This window comes from Oncorhynchus gorbuscha, unplaced genomic scaffold, assembly GCF_021184085.1.
Source record: "Oncorhynchus gorbuscha isolate QuinsamMale2020 ecotype Even-year unplaced genomic scaffold, OgorEven_v1.0 Un_scaffold_1568, whole genome shotgun sequence".
NCBI lineage: Eukaryota > Metazoa > Chordata > Actinopteri > Salmoniformes > Salmonidae > Oncorhynchus > Oncorhynchus gorbuscha.
The window spans coordinates 117,531-132,029 of record NW_025746307.1 but is presented as its reverse complement, the minus strand read 5'-3'; the positions used below and the strand labels follow the sequence as shown (position 1 = coordinate 132,029).

At 42.9% G+C, this 14,499-nt stretch overlaps 1 non-coding gene across 1 annotated transcript; it reads right to left on the bottom strand.

The window, feature by feature from the left end:
* Window positions 1-649: 649 nt before the first annotated feature.
* Window positions 650-722, bottom strand: trnaa-agc. The gene has a single exon. It is a non-coding gene; the product is annotated as a tRNA-Ala (tRNA).
* Between the last annotated feature and the right edge of the window lie 13,777 nt (window positions 723-14,499).

Genomic DNA, 14,499 nt, shown 5'->3' with positions numbered 1-14,499 from the left:
AGGCAAGCACCATGGTCTTGTAGCGGATGCGAGCTTCAACTGGAAGCCAGTGGAGAGAACGGAGGAGCGGGGTGACGTGAGAGAACTTGGGAAGGTTGAACACCAGACGGGCTGCGGCGTTCTGGATGAGTTGAAGGGGTTTAATGGCACAGGCAGGGAGCCCAGCCAACAGCGAGTTGCAGTAATCCAGACGGGAGATGACAAGTGCCTGGATTAGGACCTGCGCCGCTTCCTGTGTGAGGCAGGGTCGTACTCTGCGGATGTTGTAGAGCATGAACCTACAGGAACGGGCCACCGCCTTGATGTTAGTTGAGAACGACAGGGTGTTGTCCAGGATCACGCCAAGGGGCATCAATCCCGCTACCTCTCACATGCTAAACAAGCGCTCTACCATTTGAGCTAATCCCCCTGCGCCTCCAACAAGAAGTATGAAATCTCAATGACCGCACTGCCAAATCCCTCGTCCATAAGAAAGGATACTTTTTTAAAAAGTATGCTTGCTTCATCTGTCTAAAAGTATTTTTCATGGTAGTTCAGTAAAGGTTGAAGTAGTGACTGCAGTAAGCCCAGTGGTGGAAATAGTTGTATTGTTGGGTTAGTATCCAGAGCTACAACAACAATGTGTGCTGATTGAACCAAACTAAATAGTTGGAGGATGCGGGCATCGATCCCGCTACCTCTCGCATGCTAAGCGAGCGCTCTACCATTTGAGCTAATCCCCCTGCAGCTCCAATCAGAAGTATGAAATCTCAATGACCGCACTGCCAAATCCCTCGTCCATAAGAAAGGATAATTTTTAAAAAGTATGCTTGCTTCAGCTGTCTAAAAGTATTTTTCATGGTAGTTCAGTAAAGGTTGAAGTAGTGACTGCAGTATGCCCAGTGGTGGAAATAGTTGTATTGTTGGGTTAGTATCCAGAGCTACAACAACAATGTGTGCTGATTGAACTAAACTAAATAGTTGGAGGATGCGGGCATCGATCCCGCTACTTCTCACATGCTAAGCGAGCGCTCTACCATTTGAGCTAATCCCCCTGCAGCTCCAAAAGAAGTATGAAATCTCAATGACCGCACTGCCGAATCCCTCGTCCATAAGAAAGGATAATTTTTTTAAAGTATGCTTGCTTCAGCTGTCTAAAAGTTTTTTCATGGTAGTTCAGTAAAGGTTGAAGTAGTGACTGCAGTAAGCCCAGTGGTGGAAATAGTTGTATTGTTGGGTTAGTATCCAGAGCTACAACAACAATGTGTGCTGATTGAACCAAACTAAATAGTTGGAGGATGCAGGCATCGATCCCGCTACCTATCACATGCTAAGCGAGCGCTCTACCATTAGAGCTAATCCCCTGCGCATCAACAAGAAGTATGAAATCTCAATGACCGCACAGCCTCCCCATAGTTATGCAGGCATCGAATCTACTCTCACATGCTAAGCAAGTGCTCTGCCATTTGAGCTAATCCCCAGTCTCCAAAATGAAGTATGAAATCTCAATGACCGCACTGCCAAATCCCTCGTCCATAAGAAAGGATAATTTTTAAAAAGTATGCTTGCTTCAGCTGTCTAAAAGTATTTTTCATGGTAGTTCAGTAAAGGTTGAAGTAGTGACTGCAGTAAGCCCAGTGGTGGAAATAGTTGTATTGTTGGGTTAGTATCCAGAGCTACAACAACAATGTGTGCTGATTGAACCAAACTAAATAGTTGGAGGATGCAGGCATCGATCCCGCTACCTCTCACATGCTAAGCAAGCGCTCTACCATTTGAGCTAATCCCCTGCGCCTCCAACAAGAAGTATGAAATCTCAATGACCGCACTGCCAAATCCCTCGTCCATAAGAAAGGATATCTTTTAAAAAGTATGCTTGCTTCAGCTGTCTAAAAGTATTTTTCATGGTAGTTCAGTAAAGGTTGAAGTAGTGACTGCAGTAAGCCCAGTGGTGGAAATAGTTGTATTGTTGGGTTAGTATCCAGAGCTACAACAACAATGTGTGCTGATTGAACCAAACTAAATAGTTGGAGAATGCAGGCATCGATCCCGCCACATCTCACATGCTAAGCGAGCGCTCTACCATTTGAGCTAATCCCCTGTGCCTCCAACTAGAAGTATGAAATCTCAATGTCCTCACTGCCAAATCCCTCGTCCATAAGAAAGGATACTTTTTTAAAAAGTATGCTTGCTTCAGCTGTCTAAAAGTATTTTTCATGGTAGTTCAGTAAAGGTTGAAGTAGTGACTGCAGTAAGCCCAGTGGTGGAAATAGTTGTATTGTTGGGTTAGTATCCAGAGCTACAACAACAATGTGTGCTGATTGAACCAAACTAAATAGTTGGAGGATGCGGGCATCGATCCCGCTACTTCTCACATGCTAAGCGAGCGCTCTACCATTTGAGCTAATCCCCTGCAGCTCCAACAAGAAGTATGAAATCTCAATGACCGCACTGCCAAATCCCTCGTCCATAAGAAAGGATAATTTTTTAAAAGTATGCTTGCTTCAGCTGTCTAAAAGTTTTTTCATGGTAGTTCAGTAAAGGTTGAAGTAGTGACTGCAGTAAGCCCAGTGGTGGAAATAGTTGTATTGTTGGGTTAGTATCCAGAGCTACAACAACAATGTGTGCTGATTGAACCAAACTAAATAGTTGGAGGATGCAGGCATAAATCCCGCTACCTCTCACATGCTAAGCGAGCGCTCTACCATTTGAGCTAATCCCCCTGCGCCTTCAACAGAAGTATGCAATCTCAATGACTGCACTGCCAAATCCCTCGTCCATAAGAAAGGATACTTTTTTAAAAAGTATGCTTGCTTCAGCTGTCTAAAAGTATTTTTCATGGTAGTTCAGTAAAGGTTGAAGTAGTGACTGCAGTAAGCACAGTGGTGGAAATAGTTGTATTGTTGGGTTAGTATCCAGAGCTACAACAACAATGTGTGCTGATTGAACCAAAAGTTGGATGATGCGGGCATTGATCCCGCTTTTGAGCTAATCCCCCGCATAAGAAAGCTCTAAGTATGCTTGCTTCAGCTGTCTAAAAGTATTTTTCATGGTAGTTCAGTAAAGGTTGAAGTAGTGACTGCAGTAAGCCCAGTGGTGGAAATAGTTGTATTGTTGGGTTAGTATCCAGAGCTACAACAACAATGTGAGCTGATTGAACCAAACTAAATAGTTGGAGAATGCAGGCATCAATCCCGCCACATCTCACATGCTAAGCGAGCTCTACCATTTGAGCTAAACCCCTGTGCCTCCAACTAGAAGTATGAAATCTCAATGTCCTCACTGCCAAATCCCTCGTCCATAAGAAAGGATACTTTTTTTTTTTTTAAAAGTATGCTTGCTTCATCTGTCTAAAAGTATTTTTCATGGTAGTTCAGTAAAGGTTGAAGAAGGGACTGCAGTAAGCCCAGTGGTAGAAATAGTTGTTTTGTTGGGTTAGTATCCAGAGCTACAACAACAATGTGTGCTGATTGAACCAAACTAAATATTTTGAGGATGCAGGCATCGATCCCGCTACCTCTCACATGCTAAGTGAGCGCTCTACCATTTGAGCTACTCCCCTGTGCCTCCAATAAGAAGTATGAAATCTCAATTACCGCACTGCCAAATCCCTCGTCCCTAAGAAAGGATACTTGCTTCAGCTGTCTAAAAGTATTTTTCATGGTAGTTCAGTAAAGGTTGAAGTAGTGACTGCAGTAAGCCCAGTGGTGGAAATAGTTGTATTGTTGGGTTAGTATCCAGAGCTACAACAACAATGTATGCTGATTGAACCAAACTAAATAGTTGGAGGATGCAGGCATCAATCCCACTACCTCTCACATGCTAAGCGAGCGCTCTACCATTTGAGCTAATCCCCTGCAGCTCCAATCAGAAGTATGAAATCTCAATGACCGCACTGCCAAATCCCTCGTCCATAAGAAAGGATAATTTTTAAAAAGTATGCTTGCTTCAGCTGTCTAAAAGTATTTTTCATGGTAGTTCAGTAAAGGTTGAAGTAGTGACTGCAGTAAGCCCAGTGGTGGAAATAGTTGTATTGTTGGGTTAGTATCCAGAGCTACAACAACAATGTGTGCTGATTGAACCAAACTAAATAGTTGGAGGATGCAGGCATCAATCCCGCTACCTCTCACATGCTAAGTGAGCGCTCTACCATTTGAGCTAATCCCCTGTTCCTTCAACAAGAAGTATGAAATCTCAATGACCGCACTGCCAAATCCCTCGTCCATTAGAAAGGATACTTTTTAAAATGTATGCTTGCTTCAGCTGTCTAAAAGTTTTTTCATGGTAGTTCAGTAAAGGTTGAAGTAGTGACTGCAGTAAGCCCAGTGGTGGAAATAGTTGTATTGTTGGGTTAGTATCCAGAGCTACAACAACAATGTGTGCTGATTGAACCAAACTAAATAGTTGGAGGATGCAGGCATCGATCACGCTCCCTCTCACATGCTAAGCGAGCGCTCTACCATTTGAGCTAATCCCCTGCGCCTCCAACAGAAGTATGAAATCTCAATGACCGCACTGCCAAATCCCTCGCCCATTAGAAAGGATACTTTTTAAAAAGTATGCTTGCTTCAGCTGTCTAAAAGTATTTTTCATGGTAGTTCAGTAAAGGTTGAAGTAGTGACTGCAGTAAGCCCAGTGGTGGAAATAGTTGTATTGTTGGGTTAGTATCCAGAGCTACAACAACAATGTGTGCTGATTGAACCAAACTAAATAGTTGGAGGATGCAGGCATCAATCCCGGTACCTCTCACATGCTAAGCGAGCGCTCTACCATTTGAGCTAATCCCCTGCGCCTCCAACAAGAAGTATGAAATCTCAATGACTGCACTGCCAAATCCCTCGTCCATAAGAAAGGATCATTTTTAAAAGTATGCTTGCTTCAGCTGTCTAAAAGTTTTTTCATGGTAGTTCAGTAAAGGTTGAAGTAGTGACTGCAGTAAGCCCAGTGGTGGAAATAGTTGTATTGTTGGGTTAGTATCCAGAGCTACAACAACAATGTGTGCTGATTGAACCAAACTAAATAGTTGGAGGATGCAGGCATCAATCCCGCTACCTCTCACATGCTAAGCGAGCGCTCTACCATTTGAGCTAATCCCCCTGCGCCTCCAACAAGAAGTATGAAATCTCAATGAAGCCAAATCCCTCTAAATAGTTGGAGGAAATCTCTAAGTGAGTGCTCTGCCATTTGAGCTAATCCCCCTGTTCCTTCAACAAGAAGTATGAAATCTCAATGACTGCACTGCCAAATCCCTCGTCCATAAGAAAGGATAATTTTTAAAAAGTATGCTTGCTTCAGCTGTCTAAAAGTTTTTTTCATGGTAGTTCAGTAAAGGTTGAAGTAGTGACTGCAGTAAGTCCAGTGGTGGAAATAGTTGTATTGTTGGGTTAGTATCCAGAGCTACAACAACAATGTGTGCTGATTGAACCAAACTAAATAGTTGGAGGATGCAGGCATCGATCACGCTCCCTCTCACATGCTAAGCGAGCGCTCTACCATTTGAGCTAATCCCCTGCGCCTCCAACAAGAAGTATGAAATCTCAATGACCGCACTGCCAAATCCCTCGTCCATTAGAAAGGATACTTTTTAAAAAGTATGCTTGCTTCAGCTGTCTAAAATTATTTTTCATGGTAGTTCAGTAAAGGTTGAAGTAGTGATTGCAGTAAGCCCAGTGGTGGAAATAGTTGTATTGTTGGGTTAGTATCCAGAGCTACAACAACAATGTGTGCTGATTGAACCAAACTAAATAGTTGGAGGATGCAGGCATCAATCCCGGTCCCTCTCACATGCTAAGCGAGCGCTCTACCATTTGAGCTAATCACCCTGCGCCTCCAACAAGAAGTATGAAATCTCAATGACTGCACTGCCAAATCCCTCGTCCATAAGAAAGGATCATTTTTTAAAAGTATGCTTGCTTCATCTGTCTAAAAGTTTTTTTCATGGTGGTTCAGCAAAGGTTGAAGTAGTGACTGCAGTAAGCCCAGTGGTGGAAATAGTTGTATTGTTGGGTTAGTATCCAGAGCTACAACAACAATGTGTGCTGATTGAACCAAACTAAATAGTTGGAGGATGCAGGCATCAATCCCGCTACCTCTCACATGCTAAGCGTGCACTCTACCATTTGAGCTAATCCTCTGCGCCTCCAACAAGAAGTATGAAATCTCAATGACCGCACTCAAATCCCTCTAAATAGTTGGAGGATGCAGGCATCGATCCCCTAAGTGAGTGCTCTGCCATTTGAGCTAATCCCCCTGTTCCTTCAACAAGAAGTATGAAATCTCAATGACTGCACTGCCAAATCCCTCGTCCATAAGAAAGGATAATTTTTAAAAAGTATGCTTGCTTCAGCTGTCTAAAAGTTTTTCATGGTAGTTCAGTAAAGGTTGAAGTAGTGACTGCAGTAAGCCCAGTGGTGGAAATAGTTGTATTGTTGGGTTAGTATCCAGAGCTACAACAACAATGTGTGCTGATTGAACCAAACTAAATAGTTGGAGGATGCAGGCATCGATCCCGCTCCCTCTCACATGCTAAGCGAGCGCTCTACCATTTGAGCTAATCCCCTGCGCTCCAACATGAAGTATGAAATCTCAATGACCGCACTGCCAAATCCCTCGTCCATTAGAAAGGATACTTTTTAAAAAGTATGCTTGCTTCAGCTGTCTAAAATTATTTTTCATGGTAGTTCAGTAAAGGTTGAAGTAGTGACTGCAGTAAGCCCAGTGGTGGAAATAGTTGTATTGTTGGGTTAGTATCCAGAGCTACAACAACAATGTGTGCTGATTGAACCAAACTAAATAGTTGGAGGATGCAGGCATCAATCCCGGTCCCTCTCACATGCTAAGCGAGCGCTCTACCATTTGAGCTAATCACCCTGCGCCTCCAACAAGAAGTATGAAATCTCAATGACTGCACTGCCAAATCCCTCGTCCATAAGAAAGGATCATTTTTTAAAAGTATGCTTGCTTCATCTGTCTAAAAGTATTTTTCATGGTAGTTCAGTAAAGGTTGAAGTAGTGACTGCAGTAAGCCCAGTGGTGGAAATAGTTGTATTGTTGGGTTAGTATCCAGAGCTACAACAACAATGTGTGCTGATTGAACCAAACTAAATAGTTGGAGGATGCAGGCATCAATCCCGCTACCTCTCACATGCTAAGCGAGCGCTCTACAATTTGAGCTAATCCCCCTGCAGCTCCAATAAGAAGTATGAAATCTCAATGACCGCACTGCCGAATCCCTCGTCCATAAGAAAGGATAATTTTTTAAAAGTATGCTTGCTTCAGCTGTCTAAAAGTTTTTTTCATGGTAGTTCAGTAAAGGTTGAAGTAGTGACTGCAGTAAGCCCAGTGGTGGAAATAGTTGTATTGTTGGATTAGTATCCAGAGCTACAACAACAATGTGTGCTGATTGAACCAAACTAAATAGTTGGAGGATGCAGGCATAAATCCCACTACCTCTCACATGCTAAACGAGCGCTCTACCATTTGAGCTAATCCCCCTGCGCCTTCAACATGAAGTATGCAATCTCAATGACTGCACTGCCAAATCCCTCGTCCATAAGAAAGGATACTTTTTTAAAAGTATGCTTGCTTCAGCTGTCTAAAAGTATTTTTCATGGTAGTTCAGTAAAGGTTGAAGTAGTGACTGCAGTAAGCACAGTGGTGGAAATAGTTGTATTGTTGGGTTAGTATCCAGAGCTACAACAACAATGTGTGCTGATTGAACCAAACTAAATAGTTGGATGATGCGGGCATTGATCCCGCTACCTCTCGCATGCTAAGCTACCATTTGAGCTAATCCCCGGTCTACCATTTGAGCTAATGACCCCTGCCAGCTCCTAATCTGCTTGCTTCAGCTGTCTAAAAGTATTTTTCATGGTAGTTCAGTAAAGGTTGAAGTAGTGACTGCAGTAAGCCCAGTGGTGGAAATAGTTGTATTGTTGGGTTAGTATCCAGAGCTACAACAACAATGTGAGCTGATTGAACCAAACTAAATAGTTGGAGAATGCAGGCATCAATCCCGCCACATCTCACATGCTAAGCGAGCGCTCTACCATTTGAGCTAAACCCCCTGTGCCTCCAACTAGAAGTATGAAATCTCAATGTCCTCACTGCCAAATCCCTCGTCCATAAGAAAGGATACTTTTTTTAAAAGTATGCTTGCTTCATCTGTCTAAAAGTATTTTTCATGGTAGTTCAGTAAAGGTTGAAGTAGGGACTGCAGTAAGCCCAGTGGTAGAAATAGTTGTTTTCTTGGGTTAGTATCTAGAGCTACAACAACAATGTGTGCTGATTGAACCAAACTAAATATTTTGAGGATGCAGGCATCGATCCCGCTACCTCTCACATGCTAAGTGAGCGCTCTACCATTTGAGCTACTCCCCCTGTGCCTCCAATAAGAAGTATGAAATCTCAATGACCGCACTGCCAAATCCCTCGTCCCTAAGAAAGGATACTTGCTTCAGCTGTCTAAAAGTATTTTTCATGGTAGTTCAGTAAAGGTTGAAGTAGTGACTGCAGTAAGCCCAGTGGTGGAAATAGTTGTATTGTTGGGTTAGTATCCAGAGCTACAACAACAATGTGTGCTGATTGAACCAAACTAAATAGTTGGAGGATGCAGGCATCAATCCCGCTACCTCTCACATGCTAAGCGAGCGCTCTACCATTTGAGCTAATCCCCTGCAGCTCCAATCAGAAGTATGAAATCTCAATGACCGCACTGCCAAATCCCTCGTCCATAAGAAAGGATAATTTTTAAAAAGTATGCTTGCTTCAGCTGTCTAAAAGTATTTTTCATGGTAGTTCAGTAAAGGTTGAAGTAGTGACTGCAGTAAGCCCAGTGGTGGAAATAGTTGTATTGTTGGGTTAGTATCCAGAGCTACAACAACAATGTGTGCTGATTGAACCAAACTAAATAGTTGGAGGATGCAGGCATCAATCCGCTACCTCTCACATGCTAAGCGAGCGCTCTACCATTTGAGCTAATCCCCTGTTCCTTCAACAAGAAGTATGAAATCTCAATGACCGCACTGCCAAATCCCTCGTCCATTAGAAAGGATACTTTTTAAAAGTATGCTTGCTTCAGCTGTCTAAAAGTTTTTTCATGGTAGTTCAGTAAAGGTTGAAGTAGTGACTGCAGTAAGCCCAGTGGTGGAAATAGTTGTATTGTTGGGTTAGTATCCAGAGCTACAACAACAATGTGTGCTGATTGAACCAAACTAAATAGTTGGAGGATGCAGGCATCGATCCCGCTACCTCTCACATGCTAAGCGAGCGCTCTACCATTTGAGCTAATCCCCCTGCGCCTCCAACAAGAAGTATGAAATCTCAATGACCGCACTGCCAAATCCCTCGTCCATAAGAAAGGATACTTTTTAAAAAGTATGCTTGCTTCAGCTGTCTAAAAGTATTTTTCATGGTAGTTCAGTAAAGGTTGAAGTAGTGACTGCAGTAAGCCCAGTGGTGGAAATAGTTGTATTGTTGGGTTAGTATCCAGAGCTACAACAACAATGTGTGCTGATTGAACCAAACTAAATAGTTGGAGGATGCAGGCATCAATCCCGCTACCTCTCACATGCTAAGCAAGCGCTCTACCATTTGAGCTAATCCCCCTGCGCCTCCAACAAGAAGTATGAAATCTCAATGACTGCACTGCCAAATCCCTCGTCCATAAGAAAGGATCATTTTTAAAAAGTATGCTTGCTTCAGCTGTCTAAAAGTATTTTTCATGGTAGTTCAGTAAAGGTTGAAGTAGTGACTGCAGTAAGCCCAGTGGTGGAAATAGTTGTATTGTTGGGTTAGTATCCAGAGCTACAACAACAATGTGTGCTGATTGAACCAAACTAAATAGTTGGAGGATGCAGGCATCAATCCCGCTACCTCTCACATGCTAAGCGAGCGCTCTACCATTTGAGCTAATCCCCTGCGCCTCCAACAAGAAGTATGAAATCTCAATGACCGCACTGCCAAATCCCTCTAAATAGTTGGAGGATGCAGGCATCGATCCCACTAAGTGAAGTGCTCTGCCAGGATCCCCTGTTCCTTCAACAAGAAGTATGAAATCTCAATGACTGCACTGCCAAATCCCTGTCCATAAGAAAGGATAATTTTTAAAAAGTATGCTTGCTTCAGCTGTCTAAAAGTTTTTTTCATGGTAGTTCAGTAAAGGTTGAAGTAGTGACTGCAGTAAGCCCAGTGGTGGAAATAGTTGTATTGTTGGGTTAGTATCCAGAGCTACAACAACAATGTGTGCTGATTGAACCAAACTAAATAGTTGGAGGATGCAGGCATCGATCCCGCTACCTCTCACATGCTAAGCGAGCGCTCTACCATTTGAGCTAATCCCCCTGCGCCTCCAACAAGAAGTATGAAATCTCAATGACCGACTGCCAAATCCCTCGTCCATAAGAAAGGATACTTTTTAAAAAGTATGCTTGCTTCAGCTGTCTAAAAGTATTTTTCATGGTAGTTCAGTAAAGGTTGAAGTAGTGACTGCAGTAAGCCCAGTGGTGGAAATAGTTGTATTGTTGGGTTAGTATCCAGAGCTACAACAACAATGTGTGCTGATTGAACCAAACTAAATAGTTGGAGGATGCAGGCATCAATCCCGGTACCTCTCACATGCTAAGCGAGCGCTCTACCATTTGAGCTAATCACCCTGCGCCTCCAACAAGAAGTATGAAATCTCAATGACGCACTGCCAAATCCCTCGTCCATAAGAAAGGATCATTTTTTAAAAGTATGCTTGCTTCATCTGTCTAAAAGTTTTTTTCATGGTGGTTCAGCAAAGGTTGAAGTAGTGACTGCAGTAAGCCCAGTGGTGGAAATAGTTGTATTGTTGGGTTAGTATCCAGAGCTACAACAACAATGTGTGCTGATTGAACCAAACTAAATAGTTGGAGGATGCAGGCATCAATCCCGCTACCTCTCACATGCTAAGCGAGCACTCTACCATTTGAGCTAATCCCCCTGCGCCTCCAACAAGAAGTATGAAATCTCAATGACCGCACTGCCAAATCCCTCTAAATAGTTGGAGGATGCAGGCATCGATCCTGCTAAAAGTGAGTGCTCTGCCATTTGAGCTAATCCCCTGCACCTCCAAAAGAAGTATGAGATCTCAATGACCGCACATCCAAATCCCTCTAAATAGTTGGAGGATGCAGGCATCGATCCAGCTACCTCTCACATGCTAAGCAAGTGCTCTGCCATTTGAGCTAATCCCCCAGTGTCTCCAAAATGAAGTATGAAATCTCAATGACCGCACTGCCAAATCCCTCGTCCATAAGAAAGGATAATTTTTAAAAAGTATGCTTGCTTCAGCTGTCTAAAAGTATTTTTCATGGTAGTTCAGTAAAGGTTGAAGTAGTGACTGCAGTAAGCCCAGTGGTTGAAATAGTTGTATTGTTGGGTTAGTATCCAGAGCTACAACAACAATGTGTGCTGATTGAACCAAACTAAATAGTTGGAGGATGCAGGTATCGATCCCGCTACCTCTCACATGCTAAGCAAGCGCTCTACCATTTGAGCTAATCCCCTGCGCCTCTAAAAAGAAGTATGAAATCTCAATGACCGCACTGCCAAATCCCTCGTCCATAAGAAAGGATATCTTTTAAAAAGTATGCTTGCTTCAGCTGTCTAAAAGTATTTTTCATGGTAGTTCAGTAAAGGTTGAAGTAGTGACTGCAGTAAGCCCAGTGGTGGAAATAGTTTTATTGTTGGGTTAGTATCCAGAGCTACAACAACAATGTGTGCTGATTGAACCAAACTAAATAGTTGGAGGATGCAGGCATCGATCCCGCTACCTCTCACATGCTAAGCAAGCGCTCTACCATTTGAGCTAATCCCCCTGCACCTCCAAAAAGAAGTATGAGATCTCAATGACCGCACTGCCAAATCCCTCTAAATAGTTGGAGGATGCAGGCATCGATCCCGCTACCTCTCACATGCTAAGCAAGTGCTCTGCCATTTGAGCTAATCCCCCAGTGCCTCCAACATGAAGTATGAAATCTCAATGACCGCACTGCCAAATCCCTCGTCCATAAGAAAGGATAATTTTTAAAAAGTATGCTTGCTTCAGCTGTCTAAAAGTATTTTTCATGGTGGTTCAGTAAAGGTTGAAGTAGTGACTGCAGTAAGTCCAGTTGTGGAAATAGTTGTATTGTTGGGTTAGTATCCAGAGCTACAACAACATGTACTGATTGAACCAAACTAAATAGTTGGAGGATGCAGGCATCGATCCCACTACCTCTCACATGCTAAGCGAGCACTGTACCATTTGAGCTAATCCCACTCTTCCTTCAACAAGAAGTATGAAATCTCAATGACCGCACTGCCAAATCCCTCGTCCATTAGAAAGGATAATTTTTAAAAAGTATGCTTGCTTCAGCTGTCTAAAAGTTTTTTTCATGGTAGTTCAGTAAAGGTTGAAGTAGTGACTGCAGTAAGCCCAGTGGTGGAAATAGTTGTATTGTTGGGTTCGTATCCAGAGCTACAACAACAATGTGTGCTGATCGAACCAAACTAAATAGTTGGAGGATGCAGGCATCGATCCCGCTACCTCTCACATGCTAAGCGAGCGCTCTACCATTTGAGCTAATCCCCCTGCGCCTTTAACAAAAAGTATGAAATCTCAATGACTGCACTGCCAAATCCCTCATCCATAAGAAAGGATAATGTTTTAAAAGTATGCTTGCTTCAGCTGTCTAAAAGTATTTTTCATGGTAGTTCAGTAAAGGTTGAAGTAGTGACTGGAGTAAGTCCAGTGGTGGAAATAGTTGTATTGTTGGGTTAGTATCCAGAGCTACAACAACATGTACTGATTGAACCAAACTAAATATTTGGAGGATGCAGGCATCGATCCCACTACCTCTCAAATGCTAAGCGAGCACTCTATCATTTTAGCTAATCCCCCTGTGCCTCCAACAAGAAGTATGAAATCTCAATGACCGCACTGCCAAATCCCTCGCCCATTAGAAAGGATACTTTTTAAAAAGTATGCTTACTTCAGCTGTCTAAAAGTATTTTTCATGGTAGTTCAGTAAAGGTTGAAGTAGTGACTGCAGTAAGCCCAGTGGTGGAAATAGTTGTATTGTTGGGTTAGTATCCAGAGCTACAACAACAATGTGTGCTGATTGAACCAAACTAAATAGTTGGAGGATGCAGGCATCGATCCCGCTACCTCTCACATGCTAAGCAAGCGCTCTACCATTTGACCTAATCCCCCTGCACCTCCAAAAAGAAGTATGAGATCTCAATGACCGCACTGCCAAATCCCTCTAAATAGTTGGAGGATGCAGGCATCGATCCAGCTCCCTCTCACATGCTAAGCAAGTGCTCTGCCATTTGAGCTAATCCCCCAGTGCCTCCAACATGAAGTATGAAATCTCAATGACCGCACTGCCAAATCCCTCGTCCATAAGAAAGGATAATTTTTTAAAAGTATGCTTGCTTCAGCTGTCTAAAAGTATTTTTCATGGTAGTTCAGTAAAGGTTGAAGTAGTGACTGCAGTAAGCCCAGTGGTGGAAATAGTTGTATTGTTGGGTTAGTATCCAGAGCTACAACAACAATGTGTGCTGATTGAACCAAACTAAATAGTTGGAGGATGCAGGCATCGATCCCGCTACCTCTCACATGCTAAGCGAGCGCTCTACCATTTGAGCTAATCCCCCTGCGCCTCCAACATGAAGTATGAAATCTCAATGACCGCACTGCCAAATCCCTCGTCCATTAGAAAGGATACTTTTTTAAAAGTATGCTTGCTTCAGCTGTCTAAAAGTATTTTTCATGGTAGTTCAGTAAAGGTTGAAGTAGTGACTGCAGTAAGCCCAGTGGTGGAAATAGTTGTATTGTTGGGTTAGTATCCAGAGCTACAACAACAATGTGTGCTGATTGAACCAAACTAAATAGTTGGAGGATGCAGGCATCAATCCCGGTCCTTCTCACATGCTAAGTGAGCGCTCTACCATTTGAGCTAATCACCCTGCGCCTCCAACAAGAAGTATGAAATCTCAATGACCGCACTGCCAAATCCCTCGTCCATAAGAAAGGATATCTTTTAAAAATTATGCTTGCTTCAGCTGTCTAAAAGTATTTTTCATGGTAGTTCAGTAAAGGTTGAAGTAGTGACTGCAGTAAGCCCAGTGGTGGAAATAGTTGTATTGTTGGGTTAGTATCCAGAGCTACAACAACAATGTGTGCTGATTGAACCAAACTAAATAGTTGGAGGATGCAGGCATCGATCCCACTACCTCTCACATGCTAAGCGAGCACTCTACCATTTGAGCTAATCCCCCTGTGCCTCCAACAAGAAGTATGAAATCTCAATGACCGCACTGCCAAATCCCTCGTCCATTAGAAAGGATACTTTTTAAAAAGTATGCTTGCTTCAGCTGTCTAAAAGTATTTTTCATGGTAGTTCAGTAAAGGTTGAAGTAGTGACTGCAGTAAGCCCAGTGGTTGAAATAGTTGTATTGTTTGGTTAGTATCCAGAGCTACAACAACAATGTGTGCTGATTGAACCAAACTAA